The 13,357-nt window shown below is 49.4% G+C and overlaps 1 protein-coding gene across 11 annotated transcripts in view; it reads right to left on the bottom strand.

Moving 5' to 3' along the window:
* ELAVL2 (ELAV like RNA binding protein 2) overlaps window positions 1-13,357 on the bottom strand; it is a 213,462-nt gene that overhangs the window by 38,774 nt on the left and 161,331 nt on the right. The gene's annotated exons all lie outside the window — the stretch shown is intronic.

Raw genomic sequence — 13,357 nt, 5'->3', positions numbered from 1 at the left:
TGGAAAGAATTATCTGACCAGCCTTAGCCCTATAGAAAACTAACATGCTTTACAGAGTAAGGTAGGAATGGATAACATGGCCTGGAGACAAGTTTTAAAAGTTCCGTGCAAGAAATCAATTCAAGATTTTGCCAAGAGCCATTTCTTTTTTCCCTGGACCTTGCTGCTTGAGATTGAGATGGAGAGAGTAAGAATAAGAAAAACTGTATCTGAAAAAAGAACAGGTGTATGTACCTATTCCTTAACTAAGTTTCACCCACCGCTTGCTTCCCCCACAATCTGGCCCTGAGAAAATGCAGTACAGGTTCTTCTCAACTTACAACACTTCATTTAATGACTGTTCAAAATTACAACAGGACTGAAAAAAAGTGAGTTTTTCACACTTACGACCACTGAAAACATCCCCATGGTTGCATGATCAAAATTTGGAAACTTGGCAATGGATACATGCGGTCATGTGATCATCAACTTGTGTGGATCTTCAGGCAAATAGTCAATGAGGAAGCCTGATTCATTTAACAACCAAATTACTAACATAACAGCTGCAGCGATCCACTTAACAACTGTGGTAAGAAAGGTCATAAACTGGGGGAAAAGAACCGTTGAACTTACCTGAACGGTCTTCTCGCTGCACTGCGAAGAGAGTCCAATGTGGGTAATACTTCAGCCTTATTGGCAGGGACTGAGTTAGAAATTAGCATAATTAATATGTCCCGCCCACCACTGCCCCCTCTTAGCCAGTGATAAAAACGAAGGAATAGTAAAGGAACAAAAACTTTATTTAACAACTGTAACCTTAAGAAACTGTGCACCTGGGCCAAAAGGCCGGGCGGGTTTGGACTCTCTTCGCAGTGCAGCGAGAAGACCGTTCAGGTAAGTTCAACGGTTCTTCTCCACTGCACTGCTCAGAGAGTCCAACGTGGGATATACCCAAGCCACACTTTAGGTAGGGATAGGCTGGACCAGGGGCGCAGGAACACAAACTCCCTGCAGCACTCTTCTGCCGAAGGCTGCCTCCGTTGAAGCAAAAGAGTCTAGACGGTAATGTCTGATAAAGGTTGTAGGGGCAGCCCAGGTAGCTGCCCTACAAATGTCCTCAATTGGTGCTTGCGTAGTCCAAGCAGCTGTGGTAGCCGCGCTTCTGGTAGAGTGGGCAGTAATCCTACCCGGTAAGGGTGTCGCTGTGGTCCGATACAAGTCCTGATCCATCTGCTGATGGTCTTAGATGAAACTTTTCCCCCCATTGAATATGGGAGAAAGGAGACGAAGAGGGCCTCCGACTTTCGAAAGGTGCTAGTGCGGCGGATATAAATCTTAACTGCTCTTCCAACGTCCACCTTATGCCACCGCAGCTCTGATGGGTGAGAGCCATGTGTGCAAAAATCTGGTAGGACAATGTTCTGGGCCCTGTGAAACCTGGTGTTAACTTTGGGAAGAAAACAGGGGTCCAGTCGTAGAGTCACTTTATCTGGATGAAAAACACAAAGGTCTGGCCGAACCGATAGTGCTGCAAGTTCCGAGACCCTACGGGCCGAGGTGATGGCTACTAGGAAAGCCACCTTTACTGAAAGAAAACGAAGTGATACTTCCCTCAAAGGTTTAAAGGGGGGTCCTGTTAGTGCCCTTAGAACCAATGGTAAGTCCCAGGATGGAAAATGGTGTATGACAGGAGGAGACAGGTTTGCCGCTCCTCGTAGGAAGTCCTTCACCCAAGGGTGAAGAGAAATTGGGGAAAACGGGTCTGGTCGAAGGATTGTTGCTATAGCCGCCACCTGTCGGCGGAGTGTGTTGGGCGCCAACCCCTGGTCTAGCCCTTTCTGGAGGAATTCCAGGAGATGTAGTACTGAGGACGACGAGGGTGTGATTCCCTGAGCCCTGCAAAAGGTGCAGTATGCCGCCCAGGTAGCCTGGTAAATACGTGTCGTTGATGGTCGCCGTGCTGCCTGAATGGTGTTAATGACACTTTCTGGAACCTGTTTCTCTCTCATGCGGTTCCCTTCAATCTCCACACGGCAAGCTTCCACCACTGCGGGTCTGGATGCACTATCGATCCCTGTGTTAGGACCAGCTGTTGAAGCGGGATTCTCCATGGTGGTAAGGTTGACAGTCCCATGAGGTCGGCAAACCAGGCGCCTGGGCCAGTATGGGGCTACGAGGAGAATGTCCGCCTCCTTGGAAATAATCTTGGCCACCATCTTGTGCAATAGACAGACTGGGGGGAAAGCGTACAGAAGCCCCTTGGGCCATGGTGATAGCAGTGCATTGACCTGCTCGGCCTCTGGTGTTGGAAATTGGGGGGAAGAACCTGGGTAATTGCCGGTTGTGTTGCGTGGCAAAGAGGTCCGCTACTGGTACGCCGTACTTTTGGACTATTAGTTGGAACGCCTCCGGGTTCAATGTCCATTCCCCGGGATCGATCGTCGTGCGGCTCAAGCAATCCGCCTGGGTGTTTTCTATCCCTGAAATATGCTCCGCTCGGATTGATGCTAGATGTCTTTCTGCCCATGACATCAGTCTGTGGGCCTCCTGCATCAGACGGCCTGAGCGTGTGCCACCTTGGTGGTTCACATGTGCTCTTGTCGCTACATTGTCTGTTAGGATTAGGACATGTTGGCCCTTTACCATCTCCGTGAATGCCTGTAGAGCTTTGAACACTGCTCGTAACTCCAGTCTGTTGATATTGGGGTCCCCCAAATCTTCTGGGGACCACCTGCCCTGGGCCACCTGTCCCCCTGAGTGTGCCCCCCAGCCGGAAAGACTTGCGTCGGTAGTTATCGTCACCTCCTGGTGAGTCAAGAAGGGGGAGCCCTTGGTGACGGCTGGTGAGGTCCACCACGGGAGGGAAAGGCGAACTGTCGTGGTCAGGTGCACTTGTCTTTTTGAATTGCTGAGGCAAGCCTTTTGGAAGGGGAGGAGGAACCATTGGAGGGGGCGAGCGTGAAGCTGAGCCCAAGGAATGATATTGATACAGGAGATGAACATCCCCAGCAGTTGTGACAGCTGTGCTAGGGAGGTTCTGTTGCGACGGGAGATGGAATGAACCAGTGCCCTTATCTTCTGCCTCCTCTCTGATGAGAGGAAGACTAGGCCTGTCGAGGAATCTATTATGGCGCCCAGATGGAGCAGGCGCATAGTTGGCTCTAGATGACTCTTGGCTCGGTTGATGGTGAAACCTGCCCTCTCTAGCGAATCTATTGTCCGGGCCAGGTCTTGCCTGGCTTGCTGAGGGCTTCTGGAGAGAATGATAATGTCGTCTAGGTATGCTAGAAGACGGATGGATTGAGCCCTGAGGCTCGCTGTTAAAGTGTCCAAAATTTTGGTGAATGTCCTCGGGGCGGAAGACAAACCGAAGGGCATGGCCTTGTACTGGAAGTGCTGGTTGAGAAGAGAGAAGCGGAGGAATTGTCGATGTTGTGGATGGACCGGGACATGGAGGTATGCCTCCTTGAGATCGATGGAGGTCATCCAGTCCCAGTGGCGGATGGATGCTAGTATAGTGTGCAGGGAATGCATTTTGAAGCGTTGGTACCTGATGTAAAGGTTCAGCTGCTTCAGGTTTAAGATGAGGCGGCAGCCGCCGGAAGACTTGGGGACCACAAACACGATGGAATAGAACCCCAGCATCTCCTGATGCACTTGTACAGGCTCTATCGCTCCTATGTCTAGGAGGTGTTGAACCTCCTGCAGGGTGATGGATCTCTTTTGTGGTTGACTCAATGAGGTTTCTATAAACCTGTCGGGAGGACGGTGGAGAAATCTTAGTTGCAGACCCTGAGCTATGGTGTCCAAGGCCCAAACGTCTGTGGATATGGACTCCCAAAAGTCGGTGAAGCACTGCAGGCGCCCACCTATGGGAGTGTCCTGGGAGGAGTCACCTCTGTTTGCGGTAGCCTCCCCTATTTCCTCCTCGAAATGGTCTATGGGATTGTTGGAACTGTTGGCCCCTGTTCCCATAGCCTCCTCGATCAGTACGATAGGTGGGTGTATAAGTCCCTTGTCCATAGGGTCTTGTGACCGGGGATGAAGTCGAGGTGGTGTCTGAACGAAAGGACTGCTTTCGGTAATAAGGGGCTCCCCGCCTGTCCTGACGCCTCGCAGATCGTGGTAAGACTTTCTTCTTGTCCCTATCCTCAACGAGGACCGAGTCCAGGGATTCGCCGAAGAGTTTGGAGCCCTGATACGGGGCTGCAGCGAGACGCCATTTCGATTTGGCGTCCGCCTGCCACGAACGGAGCCAAAGCAGGCGTCGGGCTGATAGGTTCGATGCCAAGGCACGGGAGGAGAACCTTGCTGCCGCTAAGGTGGCATCCGCGGAGAATTCTGTAGTGGCAATCAGTTTATTCACATCTTGGCAGAGCCTGGCCTCCTCAGGGCCTAGTCTGGTTAGCATGTCTTTTAACCATAGAATGGAGGCCCTGTTAAAGAAAGATGCGGCCGATGCCGCTTTGAGGGACCAGGCTGTCAACAGATGCATTCTTCTGGTCATATTCTCCGCCTTCCTATCATCCGGTTTCAGTCCATCTGCCATGTCTGATGGCACGACAGCATTGGACATCAAGGATGTCACCGGGGTATCTACCGTAGGATACTGGAGCAAATCCTCCACCTCTGGGTTGAAAGTATAGAATTTTCTGTCCCAGGCTGAGGGTCCTAGGGCTGCAGTTGGCTGCTGCCAGGGTTTTTTGATGTTCTCTGCAAATATGGGAATTGCAGGAATGTACTCAGACTCTCTCTGGGGCTCATTGATGAGCCTAGCTGCTGGCATGATGCCCACATCCTGGGCTGCTGGCTTTGCTGAGTTGTCAGGAGTCAAGGTGGCCTTGGCCTTATTCAGCAAAACTCTGAAGAGAGACTGCTTGAAAAGGCCTGCTAGTGGAGGTTGCTCAGGCAAGGTGGCCTCATCTCCGGATAGTTCATCTTCCTGGTCCATGGGCATCTCCCCAAGGTCCTGATCTTCCTGGAAGGAGTCATGAATAGATGTGGCTACCTCTGGCACAGTCCAAGGATTCTGTCTGCTAGGCCTAGGAAGTGGTGAAGGCCTCTGTTGGCCGCCCACTGCAATGCCTTGCGAGTAGGCCGAGGCAATCATGTCTTGCAAGGATGGAGACATTGTTTGCCAGTTATCTATGGGTCCTCTAAGGCCCGCTGCTGTTGGAGTAAATGTTGCTGCAGCCTGAGTGGGTTGCGGCCTTGGTTGTATAGCCGGTCTAGACCACTCTGTTCCCTGACACCCTTGTGCTGGGGGGGCACTCAAGGGGCGATCTGGTGATAAGCCCCCTGTCCCAGAGAGTAGCATGCTCTCCAATGGTGTTTCAGTGGCCAAGGGGCTCAGGTGTTGAGGGGGGAAGGTGCTGGAGGGGCTAGGTCCCTGCCTGGACTTGCTCATTTCCAGCTGGGCCTCCAGGGCTTTGATTCTTTTCTCAGCGTCTTTCAGGGCCGTTGCTGATTGTGATGATTTCCCCTTAGACTTGCTACTGTGGGATTTCTCCTTCCCCTTACTAGTTGAGGGGGCAGCCGGTTCACCGGTATTGCTCTGGGGTAACTGCGACATCTTTGAGTCAGGAATTACTCACAATAATTGTAGTAGGAAGCCTTTCAATGCAATCCCAGCCTGTGAATGACTCAGCTCAGTGTCGCCCAATTATAGCGTCATAGCTGCCTAGTACCCGATTGGTTCAGGTGGGCGTGGCCTAGGCCATTAGTCTCCTGGTAATGCCCTTTCAAAAATGGCCACCCGGGAGAGGCTGAATTTGCCTTCTCATTGTCCACAAGATGGCGGCCGTAACGTGGCCCGGGGACCGAAATATGACGGGAAAAGACACTCAGGTCCTATAACTTGCCCACTGCCGGTTTCGGAGGTAAAGCAGACTCTCCTGCGGTCCCGGGATTCCCTGATCGGAACGTCCTTGAAACGCGGCTTTTCTGCCGCTTCCCAGCTGATCTTTTTTCCCCTGGGGCTCTCCTCGGCCGTCTTGGGCTGCCTGGCGCTAGCTGCTGCGGTTGCGGAGTTTTCTCCCGGCCTTCCAGCTGATAAAGCTCCTTGGAGCTCCTCGCGGCAATCTGGGGCTTTCCTCGCTGCTGCGCCGCTAACCGCCGCTTCAAAAGCCGCCTCACAGCTGATTAAGCTCCCTGCGGCGAGCTGGGAAGCCGCGGTTCCTCTCTGTCGGCCGGAGCCGATCCTGGAGGTGTCGGTTTGCGCTGGGTGTCCAGAAGGGCAAATGGACAAGGGGGTTATGATCGCAGACGTCAGGGACCCCATACCAGCGAGCCCTGTCAGCAAGGCAATACTCCGGAGAGCAGAGGCCTCTCAGGGATTAGAAAGTTGGAGAACTATACCCCAGAGGGCAGAGGCTCTCATTCCAAGGAACTCTGTCTTCTTTCCTGTAGAAAAGGAGAAAAAAGGAGAAGCAATTGTTAAAACTTTATTTAACAAGGGAGAACAAAACTCATAGTCCCTACTCTATGACTGAGTTTTTAAAACTGGCTAAGAGGGGGCAGTGGTGGGCGGGACATATTAATTATGCTAATTTCTAACTCAGTCCCTGCCAATAAGGCTGAAGTATTACCCACGTTGGACTCTCTGAGCAGTGCAGTGGAGAATCACTTAACAAATGATGATGATGATGATGATGATGATGATGATGATGATGATAATAATAATAATAATAATAATAATAATAATAATAATAATTTATTAGATTTGTATGCCACCCCTCTCCGAGGAATGTTTTACTTAGCAACAGAAATGTTGGTCTCAGTTGTTGTAACTCAAGAATTACCTGTAATTCCCACGGGGGAACATGCTTTTTGATTATGGGATTTCACTGGTTGAGAAACTTGTGCAAAATGTTATTTCAACAATTTTACATTCCATGCTTTCTCTGTGACTGATGATAACTTGGCCCTCATGTTAGATTTCAATCTCCATTGAAAGTTGATGAGTATAAATATTGGATGTTGAAAACCAGTAAAGCATGTAACAAATTATCAGCTGTGATTCATGGGCAGCACAAAAATGCCATTTATGAACATTTAAGATATACTTTACCCATTCACAGCATATTTTGCCTCCCCTCAATGTGCCCTCATTTAATGAGGAATAAATAGGCGTTGATTGCTTACCTGAACGCCTCTTTTCATACGCTGAGCGGGTAAAGTAGTCACGTGGGTTGCTCGCTGTCTAATCCGTGGAGGATCAAACCTAGTCTTTAAAAAAGCCTGCTGGATCCGCCCCTTCCCCAGAATTCACGAATCCGTAGACTTAGGCTCAAGTGTGGTGGCTCGATAGTGCTCAACTCTCATGATAGGAAAAGAGACAGGTTAAAGGAATAACCATAGTTAGAAAGGAAATAGGGAGGGAAGTGGCTGCTGTACCCGTTCAATGTACGAGAAGAGGCATTCGGTTAAGCAATCAGCGCCTATTCTCCATACCGAAAGAGCGGGTCCAGCAGTCACATGGGACATGCCCAATAGATGAGTCCCTAGGGAGGGATTAGTTCGCTATCGTGAGAGATAACGGATTGGAGGACTCTTCTGGCGAAGGCAGCATCCGCTGAAGCATAAGAGTCAATTTTTTAATGCCTTATGAAACAGTTTGGAGACCCAAGTGGCTGCTTAGCAGACTTCTTCCAATGGAGCTTGAGTTGCTCATGCGGTAGATGTGGCTGCACTTCTTGTGGAGTGTGCCATGATACCTCTAGGTATGCTGAGGGAAGCTGACTCATAAGGCCTTTGAGATAGTCCCTCGGATCCAACAACCTATTATGGTTGAAGATACCTTGGATCCCAGGGATCTGGGATGGTAGGCCACCAATAGGGCTTCAGATCTCCGAAAAGGTCTCGTCCGTTGGATGTAGATTCTCAGCGCTCTGGTGAGATCTAAAGTGTGCCATCTGATCATAAGATGATGGTTCTGATTGGAACAAAAAGAAGGCAATATGTCCTGGGATCTGTGGAACATGGAACTGACCTTGGGTAGAAAGGTGGGGTCCAGGCACATGACTACTTTGTCCGTATGGAACTGGCATAGATCCTGCTGAATGGAAAGGGCTGCCAATTCTGAGATGTGTCGGGCAGATGTTATCGCCACCAGGAATGCTACCTTGTAAGATAGGTACCTGAAGGATGCTGATCTTAGGTGTTCATATGGTGCCTGAGTGAGGGAATGTAGAACCCGCGGTAAGTCCAGGATGGGTATCTGTGGACCTTGGAAGGCCTGAGGTTCGAAATACCTCTTAAAAATTCTTGAATTTCCAGGGAAGAACGGAGTAGTTGTCTGCGAGGCCCTGCTAGGACCGAAGATAAAGCATCTAGATGACGTCGAAACGTGCTGGATGAGAGGCCTTGATGGAACCCTTTTATGAGGAAGGCTACGATCCTGTGAATGGGAATGCACAGGGGGGATAGATCCTTCTGTGAGCACCATTGGTGAAACCTGGACCAGGTATGGTCGTAAATCCTGTTGGTGGAAAGTCTTCTGGCATTCAGGATTCTTTCTATAGTGTCTGGGTCATAGCATCGCAGATCTAGGTCGTGCCGGATAATAGCCAAGCGATGAGGTGGAACCACTCCGGATCTGGATGGTGAGAAGCCCCCTGCTGCAAGTCTGCGGAGAGTGGCGGCATACAAATCTAATAAATAATAATAATAATATCCTCCAAAATGGGGAGTCGCCAGGGGTCCTGGACGGACGGACATTGTAGGTCGGCGAACCGAGGCCGGCGTGGCCAGTGAGGGGCTATCAGAATCACCTGGGCCTTCTCGAGGATGATCTTGTGGATCACATCTAGGAGAATTGGAATTGGAGGGAAGGCGTAAAGCAGCCCTCGAGGCCAGGGAATTCTGATTGCATTTGTTGCCTCCACTCCCGGGGATGGAAACCTGGAGTAGAATCGAGGGAGTTGAGCGTTGGTCGCGGTCGCAAATAGGTCTAGCGATTGGTAACCGAATCTGAGGCAGGTTTGCTGGAACAGAGCCGGATGAAGGCTCCACTCTCCGCCTGCACATTGAGAGCTCCCTGATATGTGGTCGGCCCATAAGGACTGTAGATGTCTCTCTGCCCAGAGACCCAGTTTCAGGACTTCTCTTATCAGGGCCTTGGACCTGGTGCCCCCTTGTCTGCAAATATGCCTCTTTGTAGCTATATAGTCCGGGAGAATCAGGACATGTTGATTGATGATGTGTGATTTGAATTGTTTGAGGGCCAATGACACTGCTTTCAATTCCAGCCAGTTGATAGGTCTGGAAGCTTCCTCCGCTGACCACGTGCCTTGGGCTATCAAGCCCTGAGCATGGGCTCCCCAGCCCGTTAAGCTGGCATCCGTGGTAATGGTAAATTGATCTGGACACTTGAAGGGGGATCCCTTGTCCAGAGCGGGGGAAGTCCACCACATAAGGGATCTTAAGATTGTGGCTGGAACGGTGATGAGGCATACCAAGTTGCTGTTCCCCGATCTCTGGAACGGTAACAGAAGCCATTGGAGATCTCTGGCGTGAAGACAGGCCCATGGGATAATACCAATGCAGGACACCATCTTTCCCAGTAGGGAAGACAGGGTGACCATTGTAGTCCTTCTCTTAACTGGGAGATAAGCTTCTTAATACTGATCTTTCTCTCAGTAGAGAGAGAAACGTAAAGAGTAGTAGAGAGAAAGTAGAATAGAGAGAAAGATCTGAGAGATCTGAATTTATGATGGCCCCCAGATGTTGAATGGAAGTAGACGGATGGAGCTGATTTTTTTGAAATTAATGGAAAAACCATGATCCTGTAGAATAGACATGGCAATTTTGAGGTCTGAGCAGGTGTCCTCTTTAGAGGAACCGTGAATTAATATGTCTTCCAAATAGCATAAAATATGAATGGGCGTGACTTGGAGGTGAGCTGCCAGGGCGCCTAGGAGCTTAGTAAAGACTTGAGGCACCGAGGAGAGCCCAAAGGGCATGGCCCTATACTGATAGTGTTTGCCCTGGAAGGTGAAAAGTAGGAATTGCCTGTGACCCTTAGCAATAGAGATGTGGAGATAGGCTTCCGTCAGATCCAAGGATACCATAAAGTCCCCTGGATGGAGAGAGGCTAGGATGGATGACAAAGAATGCATCTTAAATTTCCTATATTTAATGAATTGGTTTAATCTTTTAAGATCTAAAATGGCTCTCCATCCTCCAGATGTCTTAGGGACCATGAAGAGGATGGAATAGAAGCCCAGACCTCTTTGGGAAGAGGGAACTGGTTGGATAGCCCTGATAGACAACAGATGTTGAATAGCTTCCTCCATTCGGAGACGAGATGGAGAAGACCTAGGGGAGGGACATGAAATGAAACGTTTGGGAGGCATGGAAATAAACTCCAACTGGAGACCCCATTCCACAGTGGAAATAACCCAGGGGTCCTTACAGGAACGGTGCCAGCTGGAGAACCAAGCCAGGCGCCCCCCTATAGGAGTAGAATGGAGCTCACCATCTGGGCTTCCTGGAAGCTCTGGTCGAGCCGCCCCGAGTCTACGGAGAGGGGCGGCATACAAATTTAATTAATTAATAATAATAATAATAATAATAATAATAATAATAATAATAATAATGAACCTCTTTTGGAAACGGGATCCACTACCCCTGGGGTTTCTGCCAGCTTGGGAGCGAAAACGAGGGGAATACTGACCTGAGTTTCTCTGGAAAGCGAACCCTTGGTCCTGTTGACGATTAGGACATCGAAAGGGTTGGGTTTTGATGGCCTTCTTATTGGTGGGCCCCAAAACTTTCTTTTTGTCAGCGGTTTCAGTGAGAAGAGGGTCCAAAAGGTCAGAAAATAGGAGGTTGCGCTTCAAAGGACCCATGGCCAGCTGCCATTTTTGCCTCACTCCCGCCTGCCAAGGGTGAAGCCATAGAAGTCTTCTGGTTGTCGTTGAGGCAGCTACTGACCTTGCCGCAAATCATCTGCTACATATTGGGCCGCTGCAAAAACTTTATTGAAATCATGTTGGCCCCGTAGATCATCAGGGGGAATATGCTGCTGGAGCTGTTGAAGCCATAAGAGAATAGCTCTAGAGAAGAAATCTGCTGCTGTTGCACTCTTAATAGCCCAGGTATCTGCGAAGAAACACTTTTTGAGCATTTGCTCTAAGCACTTGTGTTCGGGTTTTAACACCTCCTCTGCTTCACCAGGCATAGCAGCCGCAGAGTGTAGAGTCTTTACCGGTTCATCAGCTTTGGGACAGACAAGATCTTCATAAGATGGAGAAAGCTTATATAACTTCTTGTCCTTGGTTGTAGGATTGAAGCCGAAGGCCGGGTGGCCCCACTGCTTGAGCAGACCATCCTTGAACAATTTGGGCATGGGGATGACCTCATTTTCTTCCTGTTCCTCCATGAAGTATGGCAGATTTTCCTCAGGAGTATCTCTGGGAGGAACAGATTGTTTATCTTGACCAGCTAAGCCTGTGACAACTCTTGCCTTGATAGATGTGATTTGAAGAGTTGAAATGGAAAAATTGCAGCAGGAGTTGGAATCTTGATCTGTGATTCCTCATCCTCTGATAGGCATTGGAATGGGCCATCCTTGTCCTCTACGTCCATATCATCATTCTTATCCTGGGAGGGATCCGAGTCTTCATGAACTGGAATTCTGTACGATGAGAAACAACTCACAGGCCTAGGGGCGCATGGAGGGGGACGAGAGTGAGAAGGCACATTGATAGCCGAGAGCTTGGCATCAATGGCTTGAGACAAGGCAGAGTACATAGATTGAAGCTCTGGAGGAAGGCTAGTAATGGGAACAGTTAGGGATGGAGATTCCCTGAAGGCCTGGGATGTGTCTGGCTCGGAGGGATCTTCCATCATAATGTCTGGCTCCTCTGGACCTAAGACCCATAAGTTAGGTTGGGGTCTGTTTAGGTTTGGCTCTCCAGGGAAAGCACAGGGACACCAGAGGGAAACTGATTAGAAGCCTCTGGAGGGTCAGGGCTAACGTGCACTTGGGCCTGCACTTTTAAACGTTTAGCCGATTTCTCATGCATCCTTTGCAGAGCTTGGTCCCGTCTCTTCTCAGCCCTGGTGGGTCTAGCCATTATAGGGGCTCCCGAGGAAGAGGAGGAAAAGGCCTGGGTGATAGTATCAATTTCATCGCCAGTAGGCCTAACCTCTCTGGGACCTTTAGAAGTGCCTCTCTTGGGAAACGAAGTCATGGCCTGAACAAATTACAGGTAAAAGGCTTGAGTCAAAAATTGGTGGGAGCTGTATAGGGCAACGTTCCCAAGAGGAAGGGGGGCCCTGCTCCTAGGCCCAGGAGCGTGTGCAACTCAAAGTCAATCTGGTCGGTACCAGAGTTCGTGTCAATGAGTGCAGAAGGGAAGGCCTCGCTAACCTTAACAGAAGTAAAATCAAGGAACACTGGTTTGGAGGCCTAGCCAGGGAGAAAAGGCCTGAGAATCTCACAGCTTACTCCAGGGCCAAGAGGCGGACTTAATGGCACCAGGCAGGATGTGTGTGGGCGATCCGCAAGTGCCAGAATTACTAGGTGCTGAGGGCCTTCGTGCCAAAATAAACCGCTCCACCGTTTTTGAAACCGGAGGGAAGACTAAAGTCCAGGACACAGCCAAGAGAACTTGCTAAAGTTTCCCACACCACAGGAGGAAAAGTGCCCCTTTTTGTACTGTTTCCTTAGTTTGCCAATAAACCTCCTAGCCGATTAGATATTGTTAAAAAAATACAATCCGGCAGCAGCGCAAGCAGGGCATTTGGAAAAAAACAGCTATAGCCGCACCGCGGCTTCTCCCTTAGCACCGAGCCCAGTAAGGATGGCGCGAAAACAAGGCAAGCTTTAAAGTAAAAGTCAATAGCAAATTTTACTTATCTGAATTGAAGAAGGATGAAGGGAAGGTGTTTTAAGAGAGGAACGAGCCACCACATGTCCCGCTTGATCGCAGGACCGAGCGAATTCTGGGGAAGGGGCAGATCCAGCAGGCTTTTTAAAGACTAGGCTCGGTCCTCCACAGATTGGACAGCGAGCAACCCACGTGACTTCTGGACTCGCTCTTTCAGTACGGAGAATGGCTAGCCTCATTAAGGACATGGATTCCTGAACAATGAGCATTTTACCTTGTTTTCATGAAGATTGGTGTACAGCCACAATTGAGCTCAAAAAAATCTGTTGTTAAATAAGACATTTGTTAAATGAGTTTTGTCCCAATTAATTAACTTTCTTGCCACAGTTGTTAAATGAATTGACTTCAGTTGATAAATTAGTAACATGGTTGTTAAGTGAATCTGGTTTCATCATTGATTTTTCTGTTGCAAAAGTTGATCATATGACCCAGGAACACAGCAGTGGTAATTACTTATGAACCAGTTGTCCAGCATCTGAATA

Source organism: Erythrolamprus reginae, chromosome 2 (genome assembly GCF_031021105.1).
Source record: "Erythrolamprus reginae isolate rEryReg1 chromosome 2, rEryReg1.hap1, whole genome shotgun sequence".
In the NCBI taxonomy this organism is placed as follows: Eukaryota; Metazoa; Chordata; class Lepidosauria; order Squamata; family Dipsadidae; genus Erythrolamprus; species Erythrolamprus reginae.
Note: the sequence above shows the minus strand (reverse complement) of the source record. Positions and strands in the feature narration are given on the sequence as shown.